The sequence below is a fragment of the Acinonyx jubatus genome, chromosome B1 (assembly GCF_027475565.1).
Source record: "Acinonyx jubatus isolate Ajub_Pintada_27869175 chromosome B1, VMU_Ajub_asm_v1.0, whole genome shotgun sequence".
In the NCBI taxonomy this organism is placed as follows: domain Eukaryota; kingdom Metazoa; phylum Chordata; class Mammalia; order Carnivora; family Felidae; genus Acinonyx; species Acinonyx jubatus.
This window is the reverse complement of record NC_069382.1, coordinates 112,137,129-112,154,788: the sequence shown is the minus strand read 5'-3', so window position 1 is coordinate 112,154,788 and position 17,660 is coordinate 112,137,129.

Genomic DNA, 17,660 nt, shown 5'->3' with positions numbered 1-17,660 from the left:
TGCAGGTGATTAGGGTGGTGGACAGAAGCTGCCCACATTCCCCTTTCCTCCAGGAAGGCAGCCTCCAACTAGATGCCTCAAGGAAAAGGAAGAGGAGGAACAGTCTGTTCAACTGAAAATTGAAGAGTTGATTGTCATCTTTTATTTTTTTAAGTTTACTTATTTATTCTGAGAGAGAGAGAGAGAGAGAGAGAGTACATGAGCAAGGGGCAGACAGACAATCCTAAGCAGGCTCTGTGCTGTTAGCTCAGAGCCCAATGTGGGGCTTGACCTCACGAACTGTGAGATCATGACCTGAGCTGAAATCCAGAGTGGGGCACTAAACTGACTGAGTCACCCAGGCGACCCTGATTATCAGCTTTGACTGGCTATGTGCTGCTTGCTGATTTGAGCAAACAGGATGGTTTGTTATCCCAGAATGAGCAGAAACGCCACAGGGCCTGCTTAGTTTTCATGGAGCGCAGGAGAAAAAGTTGAAAGGAGACGAGGGTTAAAGGAGTCAGAAATTTTAAAGGAGAGATAAGAACGAAGTTAGGTTTTGGTCCTCTACCATGTATCCAGTGCGTTGGTGAGATTTTTTTTTTTCATGAAACCAACAGAACTGAACTTCAAGTGCAGCCGGGGATAGGGAGATTGGACACCATGGAAAACATTCTTGCTCTAAAATTAGCAAGATACGAACTCGCTTGCCATGGGGAATTGTAGTACCTTTCTATTTTTTTTAAGGCCAACACAATTTCACTTCCTTTCTCTTTCTATTTTCTCCTTCTTACTCTTCTTCCTCTTCCCACCGCCCCTCCATCCTCCTCCTCCTCCTCTTTCAATTCTCTTTTTAAACAAGGGTAAACAAATTGACTTAAGAAAAATTTTAAATGAAAACTAGAAAAAGTAGAATGAAAATTTGGCTCAATCTCTGAAGATGGGATGTAAGTGAAATTTGGAAAATACTCTTCTAAACAGGGTTTGTAGAAAAGTCAGAAAGTAAAATGCTGTGGAGTGCTAGTCCAAGTTAGCATTCAAAAGAAGTCTGTAGCATTATCCTTAGCTAAAGTTTTCCCATGATTAGTCTAAAACAATCCATAGATTTATGACATTATTCTAAATTATAGTTCCAATGAGTTGGGTCTAGTGGCAGACTCAGAATAAAGGCAGGAAGCAGCAGAATAGGACTCAAAAAAAAAAAAAAAGACCAAAAATCATCTCAAAATAAAAAAGAGAAAAGTGAAAGAACATAAGGAAAGAAGGGTGGAAAGGAAAGAAAAGGAAAGAGAAAGAAAGATGGGCTCCAAGCAATGGAATACGTAGATAATGAACACTTTAGGTCCTTAATTTCATTTTGATGGTTCTGATATCTCCTAAGACACTCTGATTTGCACTCTTGGTTTAAAATATTAATTAAGCTCTTCGGACTCCATAATTCTGGGCCTATAATACACAGGCATTATTCAGTTTTCCCCCATTATACATTAAAATGTACAGACACTATGATTTTATTTAGCTAATTTCAAGATGAAAGATTTCCTTAATTGTAGTCTTCCGTTAGTCCTTTGTAGTTGCTAAAACTGCATGCTTTATAGCTTAAGGGAAAATTTCTACTATTTGAGTCCTTGTTAAAAGTAAACCATGGGCTTCCGCTTCCAGGAAGATAGAGTAGACACATTTCTCCCTATTCCTCCCACTAAGTACAGCTAAAACCCCTGGCATTATATGTAAAGCAAACATAAGAAGACTCTGAAGGGTAGAGACAAGAGGGCAATCCAACTAAGGAGTTCAGGACCCTAGAAACAATACAGTGGTGAGTTCCCTGGATTTTCTTTTTTGCCTCGTATGTCCTAGACTTGGAGCTGAAGAAGTTAACAACTGGAAATACCAATGGGCACAGACCAAAAAAAAAAAAAAAAAAAAAAAAAAAATATGGCTCTCTCTAACCAGTGGACCAGAAATGGGGCAATGTAACAAAGCAGAAAACTTTTAAACAATAACTGCTCTACTCCAGCCAAAAACTATAGGAAAAAAAATTGTGGTCCCACTCCCTCCAGTAACGGTCTAGGCTGAATGGAGCCTAGACATCTACTGTCACCAGGAGTTAATGAGATGCCCCAAGCCCTGTGCCAGGACAGTGCCAGAAAAGGCCAAGTAGAGAGTCAGACATTTCCCCACTGCTGAACAAGACCATTACCCCTAGTGGTGTCAGTGGATGGAGGCCACATGAAGAACAGGAGGAGGCATCCCTAACCCTCCCAGCCGGGGACTTAGTGACTAACACACCTCTTACCACTGTCCAGCAGTAATGAAGAACACCCCCATCTCAGGTGTCCAATAGAGGCCAAGAGGGGAGTGTGGATGTGTACTTCCTCCTGGTTGTAATAAGGCAATGCTCCCTCCCTCATCCCCTACCAGAGTGGTATCGCAGGCAGTTAAAACAAACATTTAAATAAGATCCAGAGTCTCATAACATAACATCCTAAACGTCTGAGTTTTAATAGAAAATCATTCACCATATCAAGAACCAGGAAGACTTCAAACAGAGTAATAAAAAGAAATCAATAGATGCCAGCACTGAGATGACAGAGATGTTCAACTTATCTCACAAAGTTTTTAAAGAAGCCATCACAAGAATGCCTTACTGAGCAAATATGAACATACTTAAAGCAAATAAAAAATAGAAGGTCTCCACAAAGAAATAGAAAATACAAAGATGAACTAAATGGAGATTCAGAAATGAAAAATACAATAGTCAATAACACCAATCGAACCCAAAGGATAGCCTCAACAGCAGAATGGAGGAGACAGAGGAAAGAATCTGTGAACTTACAAATTAAACAATAGAAAGTATATAATCTGAACAACATGGATAGAATAGACTGGGCGGTGGGCGGGGGGGGAACAGAACCTCTAGAAGTATAAATGAAAATCTAATATTCCTGTCATCGGTGTTCCAAAGAAGAGCGAGAGGATGGGACTGCAAAAGACTCCGGAAAAAAAATCATAAAAACTTCCCAAATGTGTTAAGAGACATACATCTGTAGATTCAAGAAGCTGAGTGAACCTCAGCTTGAATCCCCAAAGAAATCTACACCAAGACACATCATAGTCAAACTTCTGAAAACAAAGCAAAAAAAAAACCTTGAAAGCAGCAAAAGAAAAACAAAACCTCTTCCATAAGGGAAAAACAATTCCAATGACAGCAGATTTTTTGTCAGAAACCCTGGAAACCAGAAGGAAAAAAGGATGCTATAATAAAAGAAAGAATCTTGGAACATTGGGAAGAAAGAAAAAAATCATAAGCAAAAATACAGGTAAATGTATCTCTTCTTCTCTTGAGTTTTTTAAATCGTGTTTTAGTGGAAGCAAACAGGATAACACTCTCTGATGCGGTTCTCAAAATATGCAAAGGAAATATTTAAGATAAATATAATATAAATGTAGGCAAGTAAAGGGACATGAAGGGAGGCAATGTTTCTCTACTTCACTCATGCTGGTAAAAACACCAGTAGACTGCAAGAAAATACCTAGAACAACCACTAAAAAGGCTATGTAAAAATATGAATTTAAAAACATAGATATAGGGGCGCCTGGGTGGCTCAGTTGGTTGGTGGTCTGACTGTATCTCAGGTCGAATCTCACGGTCTGTGAGTTCGAGCCCCACGTCGGGCTCCGTGCCCGTCGCTCGGAGCCTGTTTCCGATTCTGTGCCTGCCGTCTGACTCTCTCCGTCCGCTGTCTGTGCCAAAAAAATAAATAAAGGTTAAAAAAAAATTTAAAAAAAAGCATAGATATATAACATATAGTATATGTTTGGTTACATGTGTGTATATCCTAGTGGCTCTGTTTTGTCTCTCTTATTGAACCAGATTTATCATATGAAATATATTCCCTAACAATAATGGAATTTATGTGGAAATCAATAATAGGAAGATAATAAAAAATTACCAAACAGTTGGAAATAAAAAACAATTATAAGGAATGAAAAAGAGGATAACAGTAAAACCCCTATAAACATCAAAAGATAATAACACAATACTACAACTATCTCTACGCATTTAGATTTGACTTGGATGAAATGGGCAATTTCTTGAAAAATATAAACTATTACAACTCACCCAATATTAAACAGAGAATTTGAATGGCTCTCTGTTAAAGAAATTAAATTTGTCATTTTAAAACTTCCAATAAATAAATCTCCAGGCCCATATGGTTTTACTTGGAGAATTCTACCAAATATTTTAAAAAGAATTAAGACAAATTCTATACAATATCTTCCAGAAAATAGAAGAAGAAAGAACAGTTCCCAGTTCATTTTATGAAGTTAGTGTTACCCTGATACCAAAACCAGACAAAGTTAGTACCACAAACAAAAACCCAAGAAAACAACACGCCCATCTCCTTCATAAGTATAAATGCAAAAGTCCTTAACAAAATATTGGCATATAGAATTCAGCAATATAAAAAAGAATTACTCATGATGATAAGTGGGATTTATTCCAGGGATGCAAAGCTCATTTGATATTTGAAAATCTATTATAATCCAACATATTAACAAGCTAAAGAAGAAAAATTGTGACTATATCAATCGATAGAGAAAAAGCATTTGACAAAATTCAATACTCATCCATGATAAAAACTCTCTGAAAAATAGGAATATGAGGAACTTCCTCAACTTGATATAGAGCATCTACGAAAAACTTCACAGTTGGCATTGTGGTTGATGGCGAAAACCTGAATATTTGCCCTAAGATCCGAAACAAGGCAAAGATGTACACTCCTACAACTCTTCTTCAGTATAGTATTGGAAGTACTAGCCAGTGTAATAAGTCAAAGAAGGAAATAAAAGGCATACAGATCAGAGAGGAAGAAATGAAATTGTCCCTGATTTCAGGTGACATGATTTTTGATGTAGAAAATATCAAAGAATCTACAAAGACTGCCTAGAATGAATAAGTGAGCTCAGCAAGAATGCAGCTAAGCATACAAGAGATGCTTAAAGATAAACATACAAAACCTATTTTATTTCTCTATACTAATAATCAACCTATGAACACCAAAATTTCAACTATAATACCATTTACAACTAGCATAAAAAAAGACATACAGACCAATAGAACAGAATCAAGAGCACAGAAGTAAATCTAAGCATATTCGGTCAACAAATACTTGACAAGGGGGCCAAGAATATTCAACGGGCAAAGAATATTCTTTTCAATAAATGGTGCTGGGAAAACTGTATATTCACACACCAAAGAATCAAATTGAACCCCTATCTTACACCATTCACAAAATTAACTCAGAATGGATTAAAGATTTAAATGTAAGACCTGAAACTGTAAAACACATAGTAGAATATATAGGGTAGAGTCTCTTTGACATTGGTCTTGGCAATTGGTTTTTGGATATGGCACCCAAAGCATAAGCAACAGAAGCAAAAACAAACAAGTAGGACTACAGCAAACTAAAAAGCTTTGCACAACGAAAGAAACAATCAACAAAATTAAGAGGCAACCTACAGTATAGGAGAAAATATTTGTAAACCATGTATCAGGTAATGAGTTAATATCCAAAATGTATAAGGAACTCATACAACTCAATACCAAAACTCCCAAATAATCCAATTAAAAATTGGGCAGAGGACCTGAATAGATGTTTCCAAAGAAGACACACAAATGGCCATCAGGTACATGAAAAGATGTTTAACATTACTAATCAGCAGGGAAATGCAAATCAAAACTACCATGAGGTATAACTACCTCATACCTGTTACAATAGCTTTTATCAAAAAGAAATAAGTGTTAGGAAGGATGTAGAGAAAAGGGGGCTCTTGTGTACTGTTGGTAGGAATGTCAATTGGTACAGTCGCTATGGAAAACCATATAGATGTTCTTCAGGAAATTAAAAGTAGAACTACCATATGATCTCGCAATCCTACTTCTGGGTATTTATTCAAAGAAAATGAAATCACTATATTGAAGAGATATCTGCACCTCCCCCTCCACGTTCATTGCAGCATTATTCACAGTAGCCAAGACATGAAAACAACCCAAGTGCCCATCAGCGGATGAATGAATGGATTAAAAAAAATGTGTGTGTATATGTGTGTGTATACACACACACACAATATTATTCAGCAATGAGAAAAAAGGAAATCCTGTCTTTTGTGACAACATGAATGAATGAATCTTGAGGGCATTATGCTAAGTAAAAAAAGACAGAGAAAGACAAACACTGTATCATCTTGCTTATACGTGGAATCTAAAAAAAAGCTGAACTCATAAAAACAGAGAGCGGAATGGTGGTTACCAGGGGCTGTGGAAGGTGGGAGAAATGTGCAGATGTTGGTCAAAGTATACCAGCTTCTAGTTATAACATAAACTGGAGTGAGTTCCAGGGATCTAATATACAGCATGGTGACTAGAATTAACACCACGGTATTAGGTGCTTGAACGTTTCTAAGATAGTAGATTTCTTTTTAATGTTTATTTATTTTTGAGAGACAGAGTGCAAGTTGGGGAGGGGCAGAGAGAGAGAGGGAGACACAGAATCTGAAGCAGGCTCCAGGCTCTGGGCTGTCAGCACAGAGCCCGACGCGGGGCTTGAACTCACAAACCATGAGATCGTGACTTGAGCCGGAGTCAGATGTTTAACTGACTGAGCCACCCAGGCGCCCTAGAGAGTAGATTTTAAATGCTCTCGTTACACACACACACACACACACACACACACACACACACACGATCACAATTATGTGAGGGGTTAGATGTGTTAACTAACCTGACTGTGGGAATCACATTGCAATATACGTGTATATCAAATCATCACACTGTACACCTTAAACTTACGCGATGTTATACATCACTTATATCTCAATAAAGCTGGGAAATTCTCAAAAATATAATATAAAAATATATAATATAATGCTGTTTACAATCACAAAATTATGAAATACTTAGGTGAAGTCTAACAAACCATGTATAAGACTTGTCTGATGAAAACTCCAAAATGCTGATAAAAGAAATCAAAGGCAATCCTCATAAATGGAGAGACGTACTGTATTCAGAGATTGAAAGACCCAGTATGGCGAAGACATCGGTTTTCCTCAAATTGATATACAGGTTTAATGCAATTCCTATCAAAATCCCAGCAAGATTTTTTCGTAAATATAGTTGAGGTTATTCTAAAAATTTACATGGTAAGGCAAAGGAAGAAGAATTGCCAAAACAGTTACGAAAAGAATAATATAATAGGAGGAAACGGTCTACCTCCTTCAAGACGTATTATATAGCTACAATAACAAGGACTGTGTGGTCCTGGCATACCGATTAGCCACATAAATAAATGGACAGAACAGAGAACCCAGAAATAGATCTCCAACTGATTTTTGACAAAAGTGCACAAGCGATTCAATGGAGGCAGAAGAGCCTTTCCAACAAAAGGAGCTGTGGAGCCCAGAAATTGGATATCATGGCGGGGGGTGGGGGGTACTCTCAACCTAAGTTGCCTGCCTCTTACGGAAAGTAATACTTTAAAGTGGACCGCAGATAAAGCCAAAACAAAACATCATAAAGCTTCTAGAATATAGTAAGAGAAAATCATCGGGATCTAGGGTTAGGCAGAACTCTTAGATTTAACACCAAAAAAGAAAAAAATTGATAACCTGGATTTCACTAAAATTAAAAACTTCCCTCTATGAAAAACCCATTAAGAGAAGAAAATAAAATAAAATAAAGATTGGGAGAAAAATATTTGTCAACTACACACCCAACATCTAGCATCTAGAATATATCATGAAATCTCAAAACTCAACAATGAAACAATAATCTACTTAGAAAATGGCCAAAAGATGTGAAGAGACATTTTACTGAAGAGGATATACAGATGGTAAACAAGCACATAAAAGGATGTTCAACATCACTCGCCATTAGGGGAATGCAAATTTTGACTACAATGAGATATTACTACACACCTATCAGAATGAAGAAAACAAAAAATAGCGAAACACCAAATGCTAGTGAGGATGTGGAGAAACTGGATCTCTCATACACTGCTGGCGGAAATGTAAAATGGTATAGCCACTCGGGAAAACAGTTTGGCAGTTTCTTAAAAAAATAAACACGAAACTACCATATGATCTAGCAATCATGTGCACTTCTGGGCATTTATCCCAGAGAAGTGAAAACTTGTGTTCACACAAAAACCTGTACAAGAATGTTTATAGGAACTTCATTTGTAAAGGCCCCGAACTCAGATGTCCTCCAACAGATAATTTAGCCAACTGTGGTAGAACCATACCATGGAACACCATTCAACAATAAAAAAGGAACAATCTATTGATACATGGAACAACCTGGATGAATCGCTAGGGAATTATACTGAGTGAAAAAAAAAGCCAATCCCCAAATGTTACATACTATATGATTCCATTTATATGACACTTTTGAAATGACAAAATTGTATAGATGGAAAATGCACTGGTTGCTGGGGTTAATGTGAAAAGGAAGTGAATGTAGCTATAAAAGGGGCATGTGACAGGGGCGCCTGGGTGGCTCAGTCGATTGAGTGTCCGACTTCGGCTCAGGTCATGATCTCACAGTTCCTGAGTTCGAGCCCTGCGTAGGGCTCTGTGCTGACATCTCAGAGCCTGGAGCATGCTTCCGATTCTCTCTCCCTCTCTGCCACTCCCCTGCTCGAGCTCTGTCTCTCTCTCTCTCTCTCTCTCTCAAAGATAAAAATAAACGTAAAAAAAATAAAATAAAAGGGGGGTATGTGAGGGATTCTTGCAGATACGGAAATGTCCTGTCTCTTCACAGAACTGTATTAATGTCAATATCCTGGCCACGGTATTATTGTACTATAGTTTTGTAAGATGTTACCCTTGGAGGAAACTAGGTAAAGGGTATGTAGGATCTTCCAGTATTATTTCCATAACTGAACATGAATCTATAATTATCTCAAGTGAGAAGTTTAGTTTAAAAATCCAATGTAGTATATCATATTTAATACAATGGTATTATTCGCTTGCATGGTATATAAGCCCCCAAACTGCTGGTGGGTATATATCCAGCTTTAACAGAGATAACCTCTGGGGAGGTAGATGAGTGGATCTGAGGTCAGGTGGGGATGAAGAGAGGACTTTTTCCATTTTATTTCCTTAGGAATTGTGTGAAAATAAATTCTTAACAGAACCATGTATTACTTTTATAATAAAAGGAAACAAGTTAATAATTTTTCTAAAAAGTAAATCACATTGAGGCGCCTGGGTGGCTCAGTCAGTTAAGCGTCCGACTTTGACTCAGGTCATGATCTCACGGTTTGTAAGTTCAAGCCCTGCGTCAGACTCTGTGCTGACAGCTCAGAGCCTGGAGCCTGCTTAGGATTCTGTGTCTCCCTCTCTCTCTGCCCCTCCTCCACTCGCACTCTGTCTCTCTCTCTCTCAAAAATAAATAAACTTAAGAAAAATTAAAACAAAAAGTAAATCACATTCACTTATTATTAAAGAGGATCTTTTTCACATTTCTCCCTATTAAAAAAAAAAGTTTCTTGGCAGAAATAGCCCTGGTATTTAGGAAATGTATTAAGTTCAATCTTTTACAGAAGGAAAAATCTTTAACTTAGTTTTTTTCTTAAGAGAAACCCATGCCAAAACCGTTAGCTTGCAAGATCCACCCATTATGAAGTGCTTCTCAAATATTTCAATGCAATCTCCAACACAAAGTGCCAAAGGTGATTTAATATATGCCAGGGGCCTTTCTCTTGTTCACCCATGGCAGTGGCATACCAAGATTCCCACCTATTGTGGTGCCAAGGGGCTGGGTGCCCAGCTGTGCCTGAGAAAACCTAACCATTGGGAACAGCCTGCTAAGGGACAGGAAAGGAAGCTGATATTGTCATCCTGGTCCCAAGCAATCAGGAGACCCTGACTGTTCTCCTCTGAAGAAAACTGTTCTTATCCCATGGTAGGCCAACCACTTTTGGGAGTAGGTAACATGGTAAAACACATAACAACTTCACTTACCAATACCAGTGACATCATATTCTGTCTTTATACTTTAGGCCACTGACCACAACTTTCTGTCATGGTTCTCCACTCGATTCACAGCTTTGGGAAAAGGAATGAGGGCAGAATTTGATTCACTGTTTAATGTTCGTGGCCACAGGTTTAGAATTTCCGCATCTGCATATTTGTGAGAAAGCTCAAATGGGAAGATCGTTGGGAGCTCCAGAAAACATCTTCAAGTGGACAGAAATCGACTTATGCCTATTGGAATTGCTTTAAAGCCACGTGGTATTTTAACATGCTCTTTTCTCCCAGATTTGGAATTTGATGGTTGAATACTTGAGTGCGGTCAGTGACTAAAAAGCTGACCTGGAAATCGTGGATATCACCAAAAGATAGTTGGAGCATGACAAGCTTACATCCTGGATGGTGATATCACCCTGTTGACCCAGGAGAAATGAAGAACCAGGTCAAATGAAGAATATTCTCAGATTGCTTTATTCCAATGAACTCCAAATAATAATTAAGGTTACCCGTTATGAACATCTATGTATTAGTCGCTTTACTAGTTCCTGATTCTCCCCAAATCACGTAAGGTAAGAGTCATGAGATTTACAGATAAAGAGACAAGGCTCAGAAAGATGAAATAACTTGCCAACATCATGCAGGTGTTAAGTCCAAGTCAGGATGTGGATCAGACCCAGGCCAGTCTGATGCCAGAGCCCACATCCTTTTTATTCTCAAATGCCACCACTCACACCAATGTGGCAGGGCTTTGGAAGTTTTGCTATGACATCGCCTTCAATCTTTCCTCTCTCAGGAAGGTAACCAGCTGGGATAACAATGTCCTGAAAGCGGAAAGCCCTAACTCCTATTTCCTCCATTTCGATTGTCCTTCTTTGCTTATGCTCTACCCTTGAAAGCACTCTCCCCAAGTCATAGATTATTCGACTGGCAAAAGCCTTAGAGATCCTCAGTTTCTTGGTAGGAACAGTCCTGGGACAAAACGTGTACACGTAATAATAACGCTTACCTTACAAGCTTTTGTTAGGAAACTGAAGTCAGAGAGGTAACCGATGTCCTCAAGACCATGCATTAACTACCGTTAATGTTAAAAGACACATATGCTCAAAGTGAACCCAAACAATCAAGTGAGATTATAATTGAGTGTGGTGTTGTGAAGAAAATCCCTCCACAGAGTAACATTCAATGACATCTTTAACCACAAAGATCTTTCCTCCTATCTCTCTGTGTATGATGTGTCTTATTTAGTTTGTCAAAGGGAAAAATACTTCCTTATGCTTTACAATTTGGCAAGCACTTTCCTTTCAAGGTTAGTGAGATTAAGTGATTTGCTTGAGGTAACAGAGCTACCAACTAGGAGGGCCATGACCCAAAGTTATCTCTAATACTGAGTTGCAAAGTAGAAATTTTTGAGATGGCTTTCAATATACCCTTTGTTTCTAATATTTGATTATGAAAACTTAGATATTTAAAATTAACATTTTTCGTATTATAGAAGTGGTAGACGTATATGGCAGACCATCTAGAAAATATAATAAGGCAAAATAAAAATCACATCTAATCTCATTCTCTGAAAATTTCATTGTTACAATTTGGTGTAAATTTTTCCGGTCATTTATCCATGTCTATCTATATCTGCTACAACAGAACAAAGCAAAGGCGAAATGGAATCACATAATAGGTACTGTTGTATGCCCTGTTTCCCTCTTTTTAGCATTATATAGTAAACATCTCTCCATGTATTTCAATATTTTCCTACGTGATATTCAAAAATGTCATCATACTCTCGTGTATGAATGCATTGCAGCCTTATCAAAATAATACCTTATTGGAAAACAATAGGCTATTTGCAGTTTAGGGTTTTTTTGTGTTGCAATTACAAGCAATGCTGTGGTTAACAATTCTTGTAACTAAATCTTTGCACACATCCATGAAAATTTTCTTTGAATAATTTCCTGGAATTGGAATTTCTTGGTCAAAGGGTGTGCAAAATATTAAAACTTTTAAATGTATTTGGACAGTCCGAATTCAAAGTTATGGTTAACTAGGCATGGACTTGCGTTAGCAAATTTTTATAGTACCTCCAAGCTTTTACTCATTGCAGTGTCTGTGGATGTTAATGCTAATTTTCTGAGCCAGACGGTAAAAGATTCCCAAGACTCTTCCTATCATTTTACTCTTTAGTGAGACCTCCGAAAAGTTCAAATCTGCAGAAAAAATCAGAACCAAGGTACACAGAGCTACAGTGTGGGATGTGCTGTCACACACGGACCCTAGGGGCCCCCAGTGGTCCCCACCTCTAGTGTTCATGCCTTTGTGTAATCCCTTTCCTTGAGTACAGGCATGGCCTGGGACTTGCTCCTAACCAATAGAATGTGGCAAAGATGATGGGGTGTGATGCATGTGATTGAGTTATGTGAGCTCGACTCTCTCTTAGCAGACTGGAGCTAGGGCTTCTTCTCAGGGGCTTACTGAAGTAAGCGGACATGTTGCAGAAATCAGTTCAGCTATGAACTGTGGGCAGCTCTAGGATCTAAGGATGGCCTCCAGCTGATGACTAGCAAAACACTGGGCCCTCAGTTGTGCAGTCACAAAGAAGGGGATTCTTCCAATAGTCTGAGTGAGCTTTGAGGTGAACATTCCCCCGCTCGAGCCTCCACATGAAAAGGCAGCTCAGCCGACACCTTGACTGCGGCCTCCTGAGACCCTGCACAAGAACCCAGTTAAGTCACGCCCAGATTCCTGACCCACAGAAACTAGAGATAATAGATGTGTATTGTTTTATGTCACTAAACCTGTGGTAATCTGTTACACAGCAATAGATAACTAACCCACAGACCTGCCCTGAAACCAGTGAGCTTATATGACTTTGACTTTCACCCCTTCGGCCCATTCTCAGCCTGGACTTGAACCCCCTCCAAAGTAGCATTCGTCCCTTCTGAGCCATTTCCTACCCTCCCCGGGCTCTGCTCCATATTAGAGGGGACTGGTCCTGCAGGAGGGACTTTCTAGCTCCTGCCCCAGGTGCCCTGTAGCTGGGATAGGCTAATGGGGCACTGGCCAGAGACTAGAAGGTGTAAGAAGAAGCCTCTGTTTCCCCATGCTCTCTGTGTCCAGCCCTGATTGGGTCTCCTTGGTGGTACCCACCCCTAGGATAGACCCTCTTTGGTTCTGCCCCCCATTGGGCTGTCTCTGCTCTCAGGCTCTGGGAACCCCCACCCCCTGTCTTTGTCTCTCCAGCCCATGCATGGTAGTGGCTCCCATCTGCTGCTAATTTCTGGCTTTTCTTTTCTTCTTCTTTGGCTTCTAGAGTCCTCTGACACCTGTGAAACTAATTCTCTGCATTGAATTCCCTTTGCTGTAACACTTCAAGTGGTTTCTATTTTCTGTGCAGACCCTGGTGATATACACATGCCCCAACCCTATGTCTCATTCTGCTCTGTACCAGGAGCAAATTACCTCCTGTCAGTGCCACCAACACTGCATGTGTTGCATCAACAAATGATTGGTCTGTGCCATGTTCTGGTGATGCTTTCTCACCAGGTGCTCTTGCCAGGTGTCAGGGAAACCACAGTGAATGGAGCAGGGCACCTGTCCTTGGGCACGCACAATCGCAGAAATAGAAACAGATCAACATGATAAATACTGTAAGGGAAGTATATTCAAAGTGGAATGGGAGAGGGGCACCTAGGTGGCTCAGTGGGTTAAGCGTCCAACTTTAGCTCGGGTCATGGTCTCATGGTTCATGAGTTCGCGCCCCGCTTCGGGCTCTGTGCTGCTAGCTCAGAGCCTGGAGCCTGCTTTGGATTCTGTGTCTCCTCTCTCTGCCCCTCCCCAACTCATGCTCTGTCTGTCTGTCTGTTTGACTGCCTCTCTCTCTCTCTGTCTCAAAAATAGACATTAAAACAAATTTTTTTAAATGGGATGGGAGAAGAGAATTGGGTGGTACAGGTGGTGGTTGGGAGGGAGATGGAAGGGTATTCCTTTCAGAAGTAACAGCTTGTGCAAAGCCATGGAGGCCTGAAAAACAATGGGCTCTGACATGAGTGAGGGTAGTAGCTAGCAGGTTTGTTTTCACTCAGTATAAATTTTCCACCCCAAAAATGCCATGTAGAATTCTACCAATCTATAAATACAGGGCAGGGCATTTTCCAGCTTGTACTGAAGGAGATAATCTCATTTTCCCAGTCCATGGCACTTTCTTCTTTCTTCCAAGACTCCTTCCTAAACTATTTTCAGGATGACAGTGTCTGTGGAACTCTGCGGTTTCCCGTGGAGAGTTCTCTGAAGGCTGTAAGGGTGGACAGCTTGGTGTGGTAGAAATGGAAGTCAAAGAATGTCGCCAAGCAGTGTGTAAGCAGGACAGACTTGGGTAGACAGGCAGGCCCACCACTGGTTAGCTGTGTGATGACAGGTAAATTGCTTTACCTGTCCAAGCCTACTTCTATGTGGGTGTAATACCCACCCAGGGGAATCGGGGAATTATCTTGTAAAGCACATTTGCTGCTTACTCTGTGCTAGGCACTGTGCTGGAGTTTACAATTTATTAGCTCATTTAATCCTCAGATAATCATATGAAAGGGGTATTACTATTAGCTCTAGTTTAGAGACTTTAAAACACTGAGGCTCAGAGAAGTCAAGGAATTTGTCCAAGGTCACACAGCAGTTGATAGGCAGAAACTTAAAAGTCCATTAACCATCGCTTGAATACTGTCCCATGGCAGAGCATCGGCCTGGTGTCTTAGGAGAAGAAGGTTCTTAGGTTCTTCTCCTTCCTACTGAATTTATGTTCCCTCCCTTCCCACTCCCAGAAAGCAGGAAGTGGAGTTACTGCCCCTAGGCCTCACAGCACCACCCACAAGTGCTAGAAACAGAAAATAAAAATAAGAGCAAGCCACAGGTCTTGATCTCAGGGTTGTGAGTTCAAGCCTCACGCTGGGCTCTGTGCTGACTGTGAAACCTACTTAAAAAGAGAGAGAGAGAGAGAGAGAATGAGCTATCGGCCATATTACTTGGCAATCAGTTCTGACCTTTGGAGATGGGTATTTTTAGGTATGAGGTGCATACCAAAAACTTCCAAAGCCAAAAGAAAACCAAAGAATCTCAATTCTGGAGAAAACTCACATCCCCATTGAAGATGAGGGTGGGAAACAGTAACCCACAGTGCGGTGTTATTTGATGAAACTCTCATACCAGAAGGAACACGTTGCACGTATGTTTCGTAGATGTCAAAACTGGGGGCCTAACTCATACGTCCACGTCACCGGGGAGGGTCAAGGGTGAGGCCTGAACCCAGAGCTCAGGTCTGGCAGAAGTCCTCTGCAGACGGCATCATGAGCTCCTACCCCTGTGCTGTCCGAACTCCCACAAACAGGACCCGTGTTCTGCAGTGCAGCCCGAGGGGCCGGCAGAGTCTTGGTGGTGTCCCAGTTAGACATCCTTCACTTCAAGCCCTTCCCCGAGGGGCCCCAGGGTGTGGTGCTCTGGCAGCGCTTTCTTTTTTCCTGCCCTGGGATTTAGCGCTCAGAGCGGGATTGTCGGGACACAGGGCCAGCTGCACTACGAGGCCTCCGTGCTAACATCAAAGAGTTAAGGGCAGGCCTGTCTGCACAAGCGCTTGCCCGCAGAGCCTGCACACATGTCACACGCGTACTCTTACAGCCCACCCCCCCCAACACGCTTCTATCCCACGCATCATACACACACGCATCCGTACGTACCCATGTAACAGCCCCCACACTCACACACCCCACACCACACGCACTCGTGCCTACCACGCGTCACACCCACACACCGCATCGCCTAGCCTTGCGTCACACATGCAAACCACGCGCATAACGCACCACGCACGCCTTCTGTACACATACTCATAACCTATATACCCTACAGAACGCACACGCCAAATCTCACACCCGTAATCACGTACGTGTGCCTCACACGCATAAATACTCTACACGCGCGTCTGACACGCGTAAGTGCAACACACACACTACAGCGCATTGTCGTACCTCACAGCCTTGCCCACACATGCTCACCCATCCCACACATATATCCTTCGCATACACATGCCTAGCACACACGACATGCATGCGTACACCACGCGCGACCTCATGCTTTCCCGTAGCACACACATGCCATGCTTCACACTCCCACATCACACATACCACATACGTACGTACCTCACACACCACACGTAATACCACATTCACACACACACCACAAATAGATACCCACGTCACACCAGACCACATACACAGGACACCACAATCATATCACACGCATCCCCCTTCGCACACACCATGTGTACCATATGCAAGCCATACACACACACACTCACGCACTCACACACACACACACATACAGACCTTTGAGTGTCAACCCTCAACCTACAATACCCAATCATTCTGAGGAAAAGCCACAGACAGACCCCCCCAGGGGTTCTTTTTCTCTTCCCGCCGTCATTATAGCCTTGTCGCTGGATGAATTACAGAGCTGAAGAAACAGAAATTCAACTCCCACCCGCCATCTCCCCGAAGTATCAACATTATGGACCTATTCATGAACTTCCAAATCCAAGGTGTGACCCACTTTGTCACTGTGCAGCAGGCACTCTGGCGGCCAGCCGGATTCTGTCTCTTTCATGTGGTGAGACGTTACGCCTCCCGGCTCGGCCCTCCTCTCCAACGTCCACCTGGAGCGTGTCACTCCGGAGGGAGCCAATGTGTGTGTGGTGTCTGCATCTGGAGCCCACCCAGCCACGGGCTGGTAGGGACGTCTGTGTGGAAGGGGAAGTGGGGTCCATTCAGGGTGGGCAGAGAATTCTTCCCGTGGGTTTAGTTTACTCTTTGGTCACATGGGGGGATGTTGCCTGCCGGAAACCAAAGGGCCAAGGCATTATGGTAACCATGTTGTTGAGCCTTTTTTGGTTATCTTTAGGATCGTTCCATTTTTGCAGTCATGTGCCATGGGGAGGCCACTCCTGACCTTGGTGCTGTCTTGTCTGATTAGTGTCATCTACATATTCATGAAATGGGCCTTATTCCACTTCGGGTGCCCTTCCCCCACAGGTCTGCTGCCTGGAGGTACTTCACTCCCCTCGGAAGGTCGTGCACAAACCGTATTAACCTACCTGTTTCAACAGCAGGTTAGAAGTGAATGACGTGGGCGGAACAAACGCTGTCATCCGTGGTCAGCCAGTGAGATGCCACAGGAGCTCCCGGACCAAGGCAATCCGCTGGGCTGTGCCTGTTGCCGACAGCAGGCCGTCCCACTGCTTTCCTGGGTGGGAACGAAGTTCTCTGGGCCAAAACTTCTCCAAGAGACCTTCTAAATTTCCCTAGCTGTGCCTCCCCACAGATTCAGGGAAGGCACTACGAGAAAGTTCTGCTTTCTCCACAGCCCCGTAGGGCGCGTGCTGTCACATGGGAGGCAAAATGTGGAGCCAAAGTAGGAGAACCGAGCTGAATGGTACAACTATTTGTTATGTTTGGTTCAGCACTTCAAAGGCTATTAGCTTTCATTAGGGGCCAAGTCAAGACGCTCTAGATAATGCTTAAAGCAGCAGTTTCTAGATTTGCCATAGATGTGAAGTGGGTGGTCGTGGCAACCTTCAGGCTGTTGAGGGAAATTTGAAGTGGTGGGTGGAGAAA